Source organism: Dendrobates tinctorius, unplaced genomic scaffold, assembly GCF_039654945.1.
Source record: "Dendrobates tinctorius isolate UK_male_01 unplaced genomic scaffold, ASM3965494v1 ptg000013l, whole genome shotgun sequence".
In the NCBI taxonomy this organism is placed as follows: Eukaryota; Metazoa; Chordata; class Amphibia; order Anura; family Dendrobatidae; genus Dendrobates; species Dendrobates tinctorius.
In genome coordinates this window covers 15,637,471-15,656,102 of record NW_027361681.1, presented here as the reverse complement: position 1 = coordinate 15,656,102, position 18,632 = coordinate 15,637,471, and the positions used below count along the sequence as shown (strand labels likewise).

General features: G+C 49.6%; 1 long non-coding RNA gene across 2 annotated transcripts in view; it reads left to right on the top strand.

Annotated features, from left to right (window-relative positions):
- Positions 1–18,632, top strand: part of LOC141069829 (uncharacterized) — a 113,842-nt gene that overhangs the window by 19,144 nt on the left and 76,066 nt on the right. The window contains exons 3-4 of one of the 2 annotated variants that reach the window (XR_012226641.1): positions 4,480–4,552; positions 4,634–4,739. The exons of the other annotated variant lie outside the window; for it this stretch is intronic. This is a non-coding gene — a long non-coding RNA (uncharacterized lncRNA). Of the gene's footprint in view, positions 1–4,479; positions 4,553–4,633; positions 4,740–18,632 lie in introns of those variants that run through there. 2 annotated transcript variants of the gene reach the window in all.

Sequence of the window (18,632 nt, the reverse complement as noted above, 5' to 3'; positions counted from 1 at the left end):
GTTCCAAGTCCTATAGTGCTTGCAGGATGCTACCGAAGAACCATTCATTTAAAGAGGGCAGATGCCACCTTACAGAACAGTAGAACAAGAAATGAATTTGACTCAGCGTAGCATATATAAAGAATTAACTCGTGCATTCTGTCAGGTCTCTGAGTCTTCAATCTCAGATCTACAATTCACACAAAAAAAAAAATCACAGCTATTATCCCTCATAATGAAAATAATTTCACTTGATTAATCTGTCTGCACTTGTCGGAAGTTTTGTCTTTCTTTTTACTCATTCCCTGTGGCTTTCAGAGCAAACTGGAGCTTGTCAGGTATAATTTTATCAAAGAGGGCCTGAAATCCCAACGAGTAACTCGCACACGCTCCGACTCCGCATATCTCCAGGAAGATAAGTCTATCTGAAGGAATCGGGAACATCTTTGAAATGTAAGCTGCTTCATTTGCGGCAGGTTAAAATAACATATGTGCCCCTTTACCTCATGCCTCATTAATGGGAGAGACGAGCGTTCCATATGCCAGCGCACGCGCTCTCTGTAGTACGGCAACTATATTTAGCACTCAGCACAATAGAACAACTTTTGCTTTTCATGTTGCACATGAAAGAAGCAATGGATCGGCTTGTCTTTGACAAGGAAGACACTACAAATGAAAAAGTCAATTATTTTGAAATGATAATGGGGAGGCAGGTAGAGAAGTAAGTATCGGCGGCGGCAGCGCAGGGTTTAATGCTGATTCTGTAATGCTCTGCAGCCAAAGTGTTGTTAAGAAACAGGGAATTATATCAGGAATCATAAGAGGATCCATAGATAGGTCCCGTAATATCTCACATTACCCAGTCCCTTCTGTTTACAGACGCTTCTGACAAAGAAAGATTCAATCCCCAGCTCTGGACAGTAAGGAGTGTAAAACACTGCACCTTATATTTCTTCAAACCTGGGCTGCTTGAACTTTTTTTTTTCCTTTAAGGAATCTGTCACCACATTTGATCTAAACTATTAATATGGACATACAGGTCATAGATTCATAGATTGCTGAGGAGTGATCGCTCTAAGCCTCATATCAGATGCCTTGTTGCTGATTCATCATCTTTTATCACTTTATATAAATGACATCTTCCATGCTCCGGGGCGGCAGATGGTGCCTGTAGATAACCCTGCCTCCAGAACATATTTTAAATATAAGGGGGAGTTACCAGTGGAAGACAAATAACTTACACAGAAAAGGAGAAATTAATTTTTTCTTCTTGCAAACTAATTTTTTGCGGCTCTGTGAACTCTGCAGTAGTTTAGCAATATTGCAATTGTAATGGGGTTAAAGAAGCTGCCCAGAAACCTTCAAAAATGTCCCGGTTTAGTCTGTATATTTGTATAATTGTATACATATTGTTGGCTCGTAATTATGCATACAAAATCTGCTATGTAGATATGTATATGATTAGGGAAAGATGCCCTCAGAATCGGGGTGAAACGGCTGAGCAAGCACCCGTACGCAGTGAGTCTGGCCAGTGAGGACGTTGAGGAGCCGTTGGAAATGGTCTGACCCAGGAACATGCAGTGTGACAGGGAGAGGAGTGCAGAGAAAACCGAATTAATGTATTACGTACAAGCAGTCGATAATGTAACGAATCTGGATGTGCTGCGAAGTCATGAAAGTAAAGTTTTACGTTTTGAGTTGCACCTGGACTGTGTCTCTGTTCATTCTGAAGCGGCCCGAGGTGACCATAAAGAATGGAGAACAGACCCTGATGACACAGAGGATGGAGAGGCAAGTAAACCGACAGTGAAGAGTGATTTTTATGTATTGGAATGCCAGGGCACACAAGGCCCAATGAACTCAGCCACGACTATGGCCCTGGCTGACCTCTACTCAATCCTGTCTTCCTGTGAGATGGAGGCTGGAGCTGAGAGGAACCTGCAGATGTGTTAGGTATAATCACACAGAGCTCTGAAATGAGGTCAGGACAGCAGAGTGTGGTCATCACACATCACACTGGTGACCATCACACATCACACAGGTGACAATTACACATCACACTGATAACTCCCCTTCATGTATAATAAACTCTGGAAGCAAAGTTATCATCCAGACAGCGTCCTCCCCAGAGCCTGGAAGAGGTCATTCATATAAAGTGATAAAAGATGATTTCTCAGCAACAAGGCACCTGATATGAGGCATACAGACTTTTTTCAGCAGTCTGTAACCTGTATGTGTAACGAATGGAAGCGGAGGTACAGATGTTGCAGTGTACATTCGTTTATTGCTATTTTAGTGGAATCACGGGACCACGGTCTGGGGGGGCTCCGAAGGGGGCGTGACTATGTGAGCCCCAGACACCCGTAGTAAGATCCCTCGAGCAGGGTCAGATTGGAATGTCTGAGGGACGCAGGTGCTACCTCCAGTTAGACCCCGGACACGTGGTAGCTGACCCCGTAGAACAAGTGGACTCGCCAAGATAGCAGGTATCAGTGGACTTGACCAGCGGCACGTGGCAGAGCAAGACGGAGCTGGCACAGGCAGTACAGACGTCATCCTGGGTGACGGAGTGACGAGCGGCAAATAGTCTGAGAAGACAGTGTTAGCAGGATACTGGCCGGACACTGGCAGTACACAGACAGAACACAGGCACGACAGTACAGGGAACTGGAAGCTAGCAACAGGAAACACTTGTTGCTCTGGTGCCTCCTCTATGGCAGAGGAGCCAAAAATAGTACTCATTGTTCTATCATTGGTTCGGAGCATATTTGAAAAATGTGCTCTCTCTTTAAGAGACCAGGAGCTGGTGTGCGCGTGCCCTCAGAGTCGTACCCAGAGACCTGCTGGCTGGGCACCAGGAAACAGCAGCAGGAGGACAGCCAGGGACTGAGGCTGGGCAGTGGGGAGCGGACCGAGAGCGGGGACCTCAACTGGACCCCCGCGGAGGTACGGACACCGGTGCTATAGTATGCCTCATATTAATAGGTTACATCGCTCAAAAGTGCTGACATTCTCTTTAAGAAACAAAAAAAACATCATGTCACAATCTTGGAAATAGAAATAGAAAATAAGTCACCATCCTTGCCCACTTTATTCTTTACTTTAATTCCATTCCTGTTTAAACTGACCAAAAGCATGGAAAGAAAAAAACGACACGCTGCTACAAAATTCCAAATCCATTACCAAACTTCATAAAACTAAATAAACCCTTGACTGTAAAACATTACTAGGATCACAAATGCATATGTGGCGCCCCTGAGGGTTTAGTCGCCACAGAGGTACTGCACCTCCTCCTGAGGTGTAGTATCCCACTCCCCAGGTAAGATGGTAACACCTGACCAGACTCCATCACCTACATCCAGCACAGACACCTTAGAACAACAGAGCACCCTTTATGGCAACTGCTTTGGTTCATGAAGGGTGCTGGGTGGAGCTTAGAAACACTAGAGGGGAAAGCTGACAGGAAGTTAGTCGGAGATCCCCCACAGGGGGAAGCAGGGAGAGGACCTCTCTGCAGTGAGTCCCCCGTGCGAAGGAGGGGAAGGACATAGATGCAGGAGCCTCCTGTAAGCTGGAGCTGCTTGCAAGGAAAGAGGAAGAAAGAAGGATCAGTTATTCAGAAGGAAGATAGATAAGCACGGAACATGAGGAGGAGAGAGACTGGGGACTAGGGCTAGAGCAGAGCCCTTTCCTAAGTTCATTGCGCCAAGGCCGGGCGCCGGTATCCGAGGCTGTTTGTGATACTAATGATCCTGCAGCAGAAACCGGAGGAATAGGGGTTGAGTCCGCTCTATTCCCACCGAAGACTCGAAGACACAGTGGCAACTTATGTGTGAGCCGGGACAAGATTGATGGAGTCGTGATGGAGGGCCCTGACGAAGAGGGAAAGAGGTAAGTCCCCCTCGAAACGTGTTGTTTTGTGCCCTCCGCGCACCCGTCCTTTGCCTTGCTTGTGACGTCACACTAGCTCTGCCCCCTGATCTCGCCGCGTCCTCGTTGTCACTTCCGGCCGGAGTACACGAGGTGCTGGCGTCCACCCGCCTCAACGCCACGCGCTGCACAGCCGCATCCTCCATGCTAGCAGCTACCGCCTGGGTAAATTGCGGTATACAACAAGCGGTACAAGTAAGTTCATACAAGTCTTATTAGGACTGACTGATCGCTACAACAATACTATATTAAGTGGATGATTTTTCTATCTAGTGCCTTGCCATTTCCAGCACAACAGCGAATATCGCTCCTGCTTTGGTTCAGCCAGCAGGAATCACCATAAGCATTCTATCAAGAACTCACTGCCCACTCGGTGGCCTCTATCATATAGTGAATATAATCTTTTGTACAGCCAAAGCCTTACTACAATGCTCATACTAGTGGATATTGCTCCTGCTTACTGTTTTTCAACATAAAGCAAGTAAGTGCAGACGTATCCCTGTAACTGTGACCTAGTGTACAGCTTACGGCCACTGGTACTAATTAAATCCAACCCTTTTTCCCGTATAGCACTGTGATATCGGGCCATCAGCAAGTACCACTGTACTACTTCAAAGGGAATAGAAACGCTTAGAAATTACTAGTGAGTATAGTGAATAGAAAAGGGGTTCAGTATGGGAATTTAACACTACTGTTATTTTAATTTTACCTTTTACTTTATCAGCATTCCTGATTACTACAAGAAAACATCATCACAAAATCATTGACGAGGTATTCGCTAGATAACCACCTCAAACTACATAGAATATTCTACAATTCCTTTATTTGAAGTAAGTACTAAACTGAACTAATAATGTTCTTATCCACCCACAATTATAGACCTCTCTCCCCGTTTTTTTATACATCTGCTCAGTAAAGCGCGGTAAGTTACATAATGACATATTTTCTCATTCTCATTTGTGATTTACCACAGGCGTGTCAAAATGTGTTTCCATGCTAATTTAATGTAAAGAGTGCCAATACCAATGTCACAGCAAGCTTTAGGTTTTTCTATTTTTCCCTTCCATTGTTTTTTGTTTTAAATTATTGCTGTCAAGTAGTCCATCTCAGAACTGGTTACGGAGTGTGAGGCCATTCCACTTAGTGTCAGTGGACCACCTCCAAAACTCAGAGCAATATTCCTTCGCCGGCCGGATCCCTCTGCCAATGCTGGTGTAGTGTGGACTCAGCCAGGGAGACGAGGTTGAGGTCATCATATATATGACCCAGCACCAGAACAAAATTCCTCCACTGTCTGGAGCGACCGGGAGTCAAACAGGTGAGAGAAAGCCCATGTTTGGAGGTCATCCTGAAGGAGAGAGGTTATTATTCCCACCCATTGCTCCTTGGTTCTTGAGGAATGAGTAGGTAACCAGAAGTTAGACATAATGATAGGGAATTTAGATTGTGAGCTCCATTGGGGACAGTGATGATAATGTGTGCAAACTGTAAAGCGCTGCGGAATATGTTAGCGCTATATAAAAAAATAAATAAAATAAAGATTATTATTATTAATATTAAGTAAAGTTTACAGGCCTCCCAGAAAACAACAAATTTGTCACGTCCCCCTCCCCAGAGAAACTGTCAGGCAATCAATGCGATCTTGAACACCACTAAGGGGAGTCATAGTCCCCAATCCTGATGTGTTAGGGTGCTGCAAAACAACAGTGCATAGATCTGCCACCTCCAAGCTGAGCTAATGCAGTTGCCCTGTCAGAGCAGTGATAGGAACCATTATGGATCTAAAAACGGTTTTGGTCAGAGTTAATGTAACGATTGTTGTCTGGTGTCCCGGGACCAGGGGCTCCTTCACTGACCCTAACGCTTTTCCCTGGATTACTTAGCTCCTGAATCCCGCCCATAGTCTCTACCCTTCCACCACCCAGGGAAGGGGAGAGTGGTAGTGTACCGTAATGCACCAACAAAACTAACAAGGTAATACGAACAGGGGTAACAAATAATACCAAACATACAAATATCCTCACACATACAACAAAGGAATGTATTGGGGAGTGGAGGATGGGGTTAAACCAAAGTAGGAGAAAAAAGGGAATTATCACACTCAAAACGTAGCAACAGTCACGGATAAATGCACCAAATGCCTTCTCCAATAATGACCACTAACAACCTCCATCCATCATGCAGCATAAGCTACTCTGACAATGGGTGCTAGCCAGGACCCAAATTATATAGGAGATGGAAGTGGCTAACAGTAAACAGCTAAGCCTTAAAGGGAACCTGTCTGTCATGGTATGCCTAGGTTACTTTAGGCTAAAACCCCGGGACCCCTGCGGTGTCCCTCAGACTAGGGAAAACCCTGTCTGTCCCTCAACCCAGGGTTTACACTGAAGGTGTGCCTGCCTGGGCCTCCACCCTGTCCCTGTCTCCTGTCCAGCCCTAAGCTGAACCCACCACCCTCCACCCAGTGAGGGGACCAGACACCAGACCCTACAAATACGTATGGACAGGGGTAAAAGAAACACCACACCGTTAATACAATAATGTGCAAGGGCAACCAAATATATATATATAACAGATAGGAGAAAGAACAACTGAGAGATATACTGCACCAGATATCAGACGCTCCAAAACCACCACTGCTGACCGGTATTGCTAGCACTAGGCAAAAGCTATAGTCGGCGACGCCCATAGTCAGGACGGACTATTTAAAGACCAAGGGCGTGGCCAAGCCCTCAGCCAGCATGACAACCTGGTTAACCCTATCCCGACTGGAACAGAATACCCAACAAAGTCCCTGAGCATACTGTAGTGGAATAGGGTATTACCGCTGTCTGCCGGACACCCTGGTGTGAACAGTGTCCGACATGACAATACTGTAGTGGAATAGGGTATTACCGCTGTCTGCCGGACACCCTGGTGTGAACAGTGTCCGACATGACAGTACCCCGCCTTCTACGAGGGACCTCCGGAACCTCACCATGTCGAGGACCTGGCTTGTCCGGATGGCGACGATGGAACATAGTAACCAGTCGATCAGCATGAATCGGGCAAGTCTGTAATAAAATCCATGGAAATCTCAGTCCATGGCTTACTGGGCACCCCGAGAGGCTGCAACCTACCAGCGGGACGGGAACGAGGAGTCTTGGCCCGTGCGCACGTGGTACAGGCAGACACATATGAGGCCACATCCTGCTGGATTTTAGGCCACCAAAAACGACGCGATACCAGTTCCAGAGTGCTCTTAACCCCTGGATGACCTGCCAGTACCGTGTCGTGATGTTCGCCTAACACTCTAGAGCGTAGATGTAGTGGCACAAAAGATTTATTAGCAGGCAACCCCGGCGGTACCTCCTCCTGAGCCTCCGCAATCTCTGCCTCAATTTCTGTCGTGATGGCAGATACCACCACACCCTTTTGGAGAATAGGCACCGGCTCTTCACATAACTCTCCACCAGGAAAACACCTGGATAAAGCGTCTGCCTTAATATTCTTCGAACCAGGTCGATAGGTAACAATGAAGTTGAACCGGGTGAAGAATAATGCCCAGCGAGCCTGTCTGGAGGACAGGCGCTTAGCTGATTCTAAATAAAGCAAATTCTTATGGTCGGTTATCACAGTAATCTGATGAACAGCCCCCTCCAAGAAGTGTCGCCACTCCTCAAATGCCAATTTGATGGCCAACAATTCCCTGTTGCCAATATCATAATTACGCTCCGCAGGCGACAGCTTCTTGGAGAAGTAGGCACACGGATGCAACTTGGCCCAAGATGGGCCCTGAGACAGTACAGCCCCCACTCCAACCTCTGACGCATCCACCTCCACGACAAACGGTAAGGAGACATCGGGCTGCACCAGAATGGGCGCTGAGGCAAAACTATTCTTGAGGAATTCAAACGCCTGTACTGCAGGCTCAGACCAGTCAGAAAAGTCGGTACCCTTCTTAGTCATGTCAGTAAGTGGTTTGGCAATCATAGAGAAATTCTTTATAAATTTCCTATAGTAATTGGAGAAGCCAAGAAATCGCTGAAGCGCCTTAAGATTATCAGGCCGATCCCAATGTAGTACCGCCTGCACCTTTGCGGTGTCCATCTTAAACCCTGAGGCGGAGATTATATAACCCAAGAACGGTAGCTCCTGTACGACAAACACACATTTTTCAAGCTTGACATAGAGCCTGTTCTCTCTGAGCAACTGCAGGACCTGTCTAACATGCTCTATATGTGTATCATGGTCGCGAGAGAAAATGAGGATGTCGTCTAGATAAATTATAGCAAATCTCCCCAACAAATGAGAGAAGACATCATTTATGAAATGTTGAAAGACCGCCGGTGCCATAGTCAACCCAAACGGCATTACCAAACTCTCAAAGTGACCCTCAGGGGTATTGAATGCCGTCTTCCACTCATCCCCCTGACGGACTCTTATAAGATTGTACACCCCCCTGAGGTCCAGTTTGGAGAACCACTTGGCACCAACCACTTGGTTGAACAAATCGGGTATAAGTGGCATAGGGTAAGGATCACGAACCGTAATCTGGTTGAGTTCTCTGAAATCCAGACACGGGCGTAAACCGCCATCCTTCTTTTTAATAAAGAAGAAGCCAGCAGCCAGAGGAGAAGAGGAAGGTCTAATATGACCCTTGCTCAGACTATCCGCAATGTACTCCTTGAGAGCTAGCCTCTCGGGACCTGAGATATTAAACATTCTAGCTTTAGGTAACTTGGCCCCTTGTTTCAACCTAATAGCACAGTCATAGGGGCAATGCGGTGGTAGTTCTGAACAACCTTTCTCAGAAAATACATCCGCATAGTCCAGCAACGGCTCCGGGATACTGGGAGTCAAAGCGGAAATACATGTAGCCAGGCACCTCTCTTGACACTCCCTGCTCCACTGAATTATGTCCTGGGTCTTCCAATCAATAACAGGATTATGCATTGACAACCATGGAAAGCCCAGAACCATCTGAGCCGGTAAGTTACTAAGCACCTTACAAGTTACCCGCTCTGAGTGTAATACTCCAATGTGGAGTTGTATATCCAACACACACTCTGTGATCTCCCCTTGAGACAACGGGGAAGCATTGATGGTAACCACCCGGATGGGGTTCGGCAATTTCTCCACCGGAAATCCCGCTGTATGCGCGAACTTCTCATCAATGAGATTGGCAGCTGAGCCACTATCAACAAACACTGTAATAGAGAGCATTTGCCCCCCAAGTGCTACCCTAGCAGGGAGCATACACTGGGAAACCATGACGGAGGATACACAAAGGCTCAGACTAGACTCCTCCAAACCCTCTGAGCCTATCAGTTTTCCGCCGGCGCGCCCTTCTTAGGTACCAGGGGGCAAGCGTTAATAAAATGTCCTCCTTTGCCACAAAAAAACAAACCCCCTGCCTTCTGTGCCAAGGACGTTTAGGCTTGTTACTCAGTGACTGTGCTATACCAGCGATCTGCATGGGTTCCACGGATTCACCCAAGGCAACCTCACCTACAACTCCCCCACCTCCCGGAGGCAACGAAACCAGCGCCCCCTGACGGAGACGGCGGTCTATGCGTACTACAAGTGCCATCGCAGCCTCCAGAGAGGCGGGAGTCTCATACATTAGGAGAGTCTGTTTAACCCTTCCAGAAACCCCATGCAAAAATTGACTTCTAAGCGCAGGGTCATTCCACTGCGTGTCCACCGCCCAGCGCCGGAATTCCGTGCAGTAATCCTCAGCTGGTCGCTCACCCTGTAGTAGTGAGCGTATCTTAGACTCTGCTAAGTTTAATCTATCCGGATCGTCATAGGTCAAACCCAGAGCAGAGAAAAAAAAATCTACAGACTCAAATGCCGGTGAGTCAGAAGGGAGTGAAAAGGCCCAAGCCTGTGGGTCACCACTCAGCAAAGAAATCACCATGCCCACGCGTTGAGCCTCATTACCTGAGGAATGTGGACGCATACGGAAATACAATTTGCATGATTCACGAAAAACCGTGAACTTACCACGATCACCAGCAACTCGTTCAGGAAGGGGAAACTTGGGTTCAGCTGCCCTGGCTGGAATGCACTTCCGGTCAATTCGATTAGTCCCCAATCTCTACAATTTTAAGCGTGCCCTGAAAATGCATTTATTCAGACTGGCCTACCGCCTCAACACATTAACCTAACTATCCCTGTGTGGCACAGTCAAAAGTTTTACCATAACCAGGTTCACCGCATCATGTTCCCACATGCTTTATGCATCTATTAGCCCTCTGTGTAAGTACTGTTACACACTTAACATTATGGCTGGTCCAAACAATCAGGGCAATTGTTACCTGTGACGAACAGCCCACCGCCGTTCGTCCACTTACGGGCGACACTAACGGGAGTCCCACTGCCACCAAAACGCGACGGACAGCGGACCCTGTGTCACCACTATGTCACAGTCCCACCACTGACACGGGTGTATCAGCGGACGGAGGGGCGTGACACAATGCCGGCACACGGCTATCACAGGCGCAGTGGGGCTTATCTTAGTTATCCCAACACTGGCACCATGTGACCAAAAATATCCAGCAAGCTAATCTCGCTCTACAATTTGCCGCAGGGGGAGTTTAATTTGGATGCCCCACCACTGCTATCAATCTTCCAAGCACTGCGGGGATTTATGTATATCCCACTTTCTCAGTTCCACTTTGGAACTCGCAGCTCTCCGGCGCCCCCTTACCCTCAGGTCAGTCAGGGAACTGCACCTAGGATAATTGGTCGCCGGACGGGCTGCCTGTTGTGAACCGGCAATTAGGCTTCTGCAGTAAGGGAATTATCAATGCTGTGGCTGAAGCCCCTTACTCAGCAATATAAGACCCTTCTAGACTGCCAGCAAGCCGTAATAGCCGTACACAACGCGCTGCCACCAGTCACGGTTACTTAATTCACAGTGTTAAATTAAGAGGGTCCGTGGCAAACCCCTTGAATTAGTAGCGATTATCTATCAAAGGCGTATAGTTCGAGTCTTAGAGCATAGAGACAGATCTAAATAATTATTTCATTTATTTTCCGAAAGAGGACAGTGATTACAGATAAAAGTTGCTATAAAATTGAGACATAAAATATGTACAGTACAGGTATAAAATAAAAGTGGAGAAAACAAAGAGATTACACTCACAGTTCCATATTGTTCCTTAGGCAGACCATGCGGCTAAGGTGGGTGGAGGCGGAGCTGCACTTCTCCGCTCATCTGAGTTCTTGTCAGCATGGACTCTGCAGCTGTTCTGAGCTGGTTTGCCCAGGGAAGGCCTTATAGGCTTTGCTTTGTGACATCACGGAGAGATGCATTCTGGGTTGATCCCTCCTCTCTCATCCGAGTTATGTTTTGGCTACAAAACTTAGATTAGCTATAACTTTATGGGAGAAGCTGGTATGGACTCATCAGTGGTATCATGTTTCCCAGCGTAATGAGCCTATCAAGAAAACATCAAACATCTATGCGATATGACCATCCATTTGGGCGCAAATCCTATCTCATGTTCTGGACAGGGTAGAACTTCGAAACATACGCGGTCTCGAAGCTGGGACCGCTCAGGTTACAAAAATATGATTTTCATATCTCTACTTGGTACGGTTTTCGCAGGGCAGGCTCTTAAAGTTTTATTTCAAACAAAGACCTTTTTCCCGCATTTTTCTTTTCAGCTGAGAGAAGCCAAATGGTGTGAGGAAGATGGTCTAGCCAGAGGAAGTGGCAGGGTTGGTAAAACCTGGGGGGAAAGAATTCCTACTACTGACAGTTTACAATGTCCTAGGATGGAGGAGTTGTTAGCACATTGCAACAGAAAACATATCTTGCAGATATTGTACATCACACCTCCCCCCTTAAGAGGGCGCTAAGGAGGCATTACCTCTCGGTAATCGGCCATGCGCACCTCAGCGGGTTCGCCCCGGCGGGACAACCCATCGGCATTGCCATTTTCACTGCCCTTCCTGTGTTTTACAGTAAAATCGTACTGTTGAAGGGCAAGGCTCCAGCGGAGCAATCTTCCATTGGTTCCGGACACTGTGTGCAACCAGCTCAGAGGGTTGTGGTCGGTTACCACCGTGAAGGCGCGCCCATACAGGTAGGGCTGCAAACGCTGCAGTGCCCACACCATGGCCAGACACTCCTTCTCGATGGTCGAGTATGCCACTTCCCTCGGCAAAAGTTTCCGGCTCAGGTACAACACGGGGTGCTCTTGGTCCCCCGAGTCGACCTGGCTAAGCACAGCACCGAGGCCAAACTCGCTGGCGTCGGTCTGTACCAGAAACGGGCGACTGCTGTCGACTGCTCTCAACACTGGAGAGTTGCACAGGGCTGCTTTCAAAGCTTGGAAAGCCGCCTCACAGTCATCTGTCCAGTTGACTGTTTGGGGTAGCCTCTGCTTGGTGAGGTCAGTCAAGGGTTTGGCAAGGGCACTATAGTCCTGTACGAACCGCCTATAGTACCCTGCAGTGCCCAAGAAGGACTTCACCTGTTTCTTGGTCCTGGGGGTGGGCCAGGACACGATTGCGTCCACTTTTCCTGGCTCCGGACTCATGGAACCCCCGCCTACCCGGTGCCCCAGGTAGTGGACCTTGCGCATGCCTATCTGGCACTTCCCCGGCTTGATGGTCAGGCCTGCCTGGTGAAGACGCTTGAGCACCTCCTGGAGGTGCTGAAGGTGTTCCTCCCAGGTGGAACTGAAGACGGCAATATCGTCTAAGTACGCCACCGCGTACTCCTCCAGTCCCCGAAGCAGGTGGTTGACCATCCGCTGGAAAGTGGCAGGGGCATTCTTCATGCCGAAGGGCATGACCGTGGACTCGTACAGTCCAAAGGGGGTGATAAAGGCGGATTTCTCCTGCGCCTCAGGGCTCAGGGGAATCTGCCAGTATCCCCGACTCAAATCCATGATGGATATGTAGTTGGCGTTTGTCAACCGCTCGAGCAGATCCTCGATGCGCGGCATTGGGTGGGCATCAGGGGTTGTGATGGCGTTGAGCCCCCTGTAGTCCACGCAGAACCGGGTGGTTCGATCCTTTTTAGGCACGAGGACTACAGGTGAAGCCCACGCACCTTTTGACCGTCGAATCACTCCCAGCCTTAACATCTCATCGACCTCTTGGCGCATGACTTGTTGCACCGTTTCAGAGATCCGATAAGGTGTTCGCCATAATGGGGCGTGATTCCCGGTGTCCACCTCATGAACCGCTAACTCCGTCCTCCCAGGACGGTTGGTGAACACGGGCCGGAAGAGTTCCAGGGTGGCCATCAACTGCAACCGCTGGGACACAGTGAGCGAACCACTTATCTCCATGTCCTCAATGGACCCATTGGCCTTGGCCTGGGCCAGCATGTCCAGGAGGGAATCTTCCTCCCCATCCTCTGGCAGATTGCAGACCGGTAGGATGCAAGCTTCACGTTCGTAGTGCGCCTTCAGCATGTTGACGTGAAAGGCCTTGCGCCTACCCCGAGCATGGTCAAGCGTGACCACGTAGGTGACCTAGTTGAGCTGTTGGTGGACGACGTACGGGCCTTCCCAGGCTGCCTGAAGCTTATCCGTTGGTACCGGGACCAACGCCCACACCTTTTGGCCCACCTGGTAGGTCCGCTCCCGGGCGTTCTGGTCGTACCAGTGCTTCTGGTCAGCCTGAGCCTGCGTCATGTTGTCATGCACCAACTGCGGCAAGGTCTGCATCTTGTCACGGAAGCGCATGACATAATCCACGATGGACACTTCTGTGGGGTTTGGCTCATCTTCCCAGGATTCTCTTATCAACCCAAGGGGTCCCCGGACTCGCCTGCCATACAGGAGCTCGAAGGGGGAGAACCCGGTCGAGGCTCTGCGGAACTTCTCTGTAAGCGAACAGCAGGTGTGGGAGGTACCGCTCCCAGTCGCGCCCTTGGGTCTCAACCAGTATGCGGAGCATCTGTTTGAGGGTACCGTTGAAGCGTTCACACAAACCATTAGTCTGTGGGTGATACGGACTCGATACCAGGTGCGTCACCTGCATTTTCTCACAGAGAGCCTCCATTAGGCGAGACATGAATTGGGGCCCTTGATCAGTAAGCATCTCCCTGGGAAATCCTACCCTTGAAAAGATGGTCACCAGTGCGTCAGCCACCTTATCTGCCCTGGTTGAAGACAGAGCTACTGCCTCTGGGTACCGGGTAGCGTAGTCTACCACGGTGAGAATGTATCGCTTTCCGGAGCTGCTGAGGACGGACAGCGGTCCTACAATGTCCACCGCGATTCTCTGGAAAGGCTCCTCTATCACCGGCAAAGGAATAAGGGGAGCCTTAAGAGCAGGCCCCGCCTTACCCACTTTTTGACAGGTGGCGCAGGAGCGGCAGTAGTGTGTTACATCTGTCCCCATCTTGGGCCAATAGAAGTGTTGAGACAGCCGTGCCTTTGTTTTGCTGATCCCCAAGTGTCCAGCGAGTGGAATCTCATGGGCAATCCGCAACAACTCGGTTCTGAACTGATAGGGGACGACCAGCTGTCTTTCCCTCAACCACTCCTTTTTAGGATCTCCGGGTACTGTCTCCCGGTACAACCTTCCTCGTTCCCAGAACACCCTCTCCTTATCAGACTTGGAGGTGGGCGTCTCGGCGAGACCTCTCAATTTCTCCAGGCTGGCATCTGAGTGCAGAGCAGCCTGGAACTCCATGCTGGAGGCTGCCAGAAGTGACGTCAGGGTACCTCCTTTACTGGGACCCTCTGGAACCGGCTCTGGGTTCACCTCTGGTTCAGTCTCTCCTGTAGCAGCAGAGGGTCCAGAAGACAGTGCGTTACCTGCGATCTGGGCACTCTGACTGCGTGTGACAGCTGCTATGTATGCTGTCTCCCTGGGGATTTCTTCAGACCCACCAGCTGGTGCTGCCCTGGGCTCTACCTCCCCATCCACCCCCAACACTTCAGGAGCAGTGCTACTTATGGGCCAGTTACCTTCCTCGGTGGCACTGGTCAGCTGCATGGCATTACCTTCCTCATGGTCCCCATGCACCTCCCCATTTCCTTGAGCACCGTTGCTTACTCCTGCCAGGGGTTCCTCAGCCGTCTCACTCCGCAGAGTGACGGGGCTGAGCACTTTGGTACCTGTGGACACATCTACCGCTTCAAAGAAAGGGTTAACGGGTTCAGTCGGCACAGATACATCAACATCATCATCATCCTTCCTAGGAGAAGAATGGTTATCAGTTTGCTTTGGTACATTCACATCAGCATCAGCATCGTACCTGGGGAAAGAATGGTTGTTAGTTGCATCATTACTCATCAAGGCATTAGCAGGTAACACATTCAGTTTCCCGTCATCATCATCATCATCAGGGTTAACGTTACCCTTATCAGTTTGGGGAAGGGTGTCAGGGACATAGTATGCAACCATCCGCCCCAAGTCAGTCCCCAATAAAACATCAGTGGGCAGGTTTTCAGACACTCCCACCTCCCTCAACCCGCTCCCGGCACCCCAATCAAGAAAAACTCGTGCCACTGGCAAGGGACAACGGGTGCCTCCAATCCCGGTGACAGTCAGGGTTTTCCCCTCAACAAACTCTTCAGGGGCCGCCAGTCCAGGACGGATGAGGGTTCGTTCAGCCCCGGTGTCCTCGAGGCCTGTAGCAAGACGGGCCCCCACCTGAACAGGTTGAACGTTGTCGTCAGCCCTCCCAACCACACCTCCCACCAAAAGAACAGAGGCGTTGGGCCCGGGGGCCTTGGCTGGGGGGTTCTTCGGCCTGTTCGGACAGGCGTAAAAGAAGTGACCAGGCCGCTGGCAGTGGTGACACAGGCGACTGTCAGTAGCCGGCCTGTTGTTGGCAACAGGGACAGGGCCTCCGGAGGGACGGCCAGCTGGGGCATTGGGGTTGGTTGCTGGCTTACCCCCTTTCCAGCTGGTGGCGACTGGCCTCCGCGTCTCAGGCTTCCGGTTGGCCTCGTGGTTGTCGGCGATCTGCGCCGCTTTGTCCGCGTTCGTTGGTTCGCGGTCCAGGATGAACTGTCGGACCTCAGCTGGGCAGAGATGCAGGAACTGGTCTTTGATCATCAGGTCCCGTAGCTGCTCAAAGGTTTCAACGGACAGTCCATGGATCCACTGGTCAAAGTGGGTCCTGAGTCCTTGCACCACATCACTGTAGCTATCGTGTGGGCCACGTTGGAGGTGTCGGAACTTATTTCGGTATACCTCAGGTGTCAGCCGGTATTTGGCGATCAGCGCCTGCTTTATGGTGTCATAGTCGTCATCGGCTTCTGGCGGAAGAGAAGCAAATGCCTCCAGGGCTTTGCCTTTTAGCCCTGGGGTCAAGTACCTTGCCCATTGGTCTCTAGGCAGCTGGTACTGTCTGCAGGCTTTCTCAAAGGCTCGCAGAAATGTGTCCAAGTCCCCATCCTTTTCCATCACGGGAAAATGCTCTGGCCGGGGTTTAGGAGTCTGGACGCTGCTGGGCTCACTGCTTCGGGCTGTGGGGGCATTCCCACCCCGCTGGAGTACCTCCAGTTCATGGGCCCTCTGCGCCTCCCTCTCGGCTCGCTGCTCTGCTCTCTCAGCCTCAGCTTGGCGCTCACGTTCGGCTTGGGCCTCCTGCCGATATTGCTGGATCAGCCTCACCCGCCCATCCCTGTCTTCGGCGGGGAGTTCGTCCAAGGCCATTTGCAGATAGGGGTCCACCCCGTTCTGGTTGAATGTTGGGCCAGCGCTCAGGAGTGGAGCCTCTGCTGCAGCCCCATTGCAACTTGGGCCAACTTCTGCGCTCGCTGGATTCTGGTCGTTGTCCAGCTGCACTAGAGCCGCGATCATTTGAGCTCTGTTTTTGTTCGTGGCGTCAAGGCCTTGGTACGTGCATAACGCAGCAAGAACTTCCTTTGTCTGCCAGTTGTACCAAGGTTCTCCTTTTGCCACCATGGTTGCCAAATAAAAGATAGAAAAAGAAAAACGAAGAAACGGGAGGGGGATACTTGCAAGTACACACTAATGTCTCAGGACTAGTAACCACTGAGTCTGTTCTCCAAAACCTATGATGCAGGATTCCCGCAGGAACCGTGCAGGTTTTTAGTGAGAGGAATGATTGCTCAAACCAAATCACTAATGCTCTAGGATTATCCCACCGCTCTGCCACCAATATGTGACGAACAGCCCACCGCCGTTCGTCCACTTACGGGCGACACTAACGGGAGTCCCACTGCCACCAAAACGCGACGGACAGCGGACCCTGTGTCACCACTATGTCACAGTCCCACCACTGACACGGGTGTATCAGCGGACGGAGGGGCGTGACACAATGCCGGCACACGGCTATCACAGGCGCAGTGGGGCTTATCTTAGTTATCCCAACACTGGCACCATGTGACCAAAAATATCCAGCAAGCTAATCTCGCTCTACAATTTGCCGCAGGGGGAGTTTAATTTGGATGCCCCACCACTGCTATCAATCTTCCAAGCACTGCGGGGATTTATGTATATCCCACTTTCTCAGTTCCACTTTGGAACTCGCAGCTCTCCGGCGCCCCCCCTTACCCTCAGGTCAGTCAGGGAACTGCACCTAGGATAATTGGTCGCCGGACGGGCTGCCTGTTGTGAACCGGCAATTAGGCTTCTGCAGTAAGGGAATTATCAATGCTGTGGCTGAAGCCCCTTACTCAGCAATATAAGACCCTTCTAGACTGCCAGCAAGCCGTAATAGCCGTACACAACGCGCTGCCACCAGTCACGGTTACTTAATTCACAGTGTTAAATTAAGAGGGTCCGTGGCAAACCCCTTGAATTAGTAGCGATTATCTATCAAAGGCGTATAGTTCGAGTCTTAGAGCATAGAGACAGATCTAAATAATTATTTCATTTATTTTCCGAAAGAGGACAGTGATTACAGATAAAAGTTGCTATAAAATTGAGACATAAAATATGTACAGTACAGGTATAAAATAAAAGTGGAGAAAACAAAGAGATTACACTCACAGTTCCATATTGTTCCTTAGGCAGACCATGCGGCTAAGGTGGGTGGAGGCGGAGCTGCACTTCTCCGCTCATCTGAGTTCTTGTCAGCACGGACTCTGCAGCTGTTCTGAGCTGGTTTGCCCAGGGAAGGCCTTATAGGCTTTGCTTTGTGACATCACGGAGAGATGCATTCTGGGTTGATCCCTCCTCTCTCATCCGAGTTATGTTTTGGCTACAAAACTTAGATTAGCTATAACTTTATGGGAGAAGCTGGTATGGACTCATCAGTGGTATCATGTTTCCCAGCGTAATGAGCCTATCAAGAAAACATCAAACATCTATGCGATATGACCATCCATTTGGGCGCAAATCCTATCTCATGTTCTGGACAGGGTAGAACTTCGAAACATACGCGGTCTCGAAGCTGGGACCGCTCAGGTTACAAAAATATGATTTTCATATCTCTACTTGGTACGGTTTTCGCAGGGCAGGCTCTTAAAGTTTTATTTCAAACAAAGACCTTTTTCCCGCATTTTTCTTTTCAGCTGAGAGAAGCCAAATGGTGTGAGGAAGATGGTCTAGCCAGAGGAAGTGGCAGGGTTGGTAAAACCTGGGGGGAAAGAATTCCTACTACTGACAGTTTACAATGTCCTAGGATGAAGGAGTTGTTAGCACATTGCAACAGAAAACATATCTTGCAGATATTGTACATCACATTACCACCCACCTTTCGTGTCTACCTTTTTTCCCTCATAGATTGTAAGCTTGCGAGCAGGGCCCTCATTCCTGTTATGATCTATGTGATTATTGTTATGCTG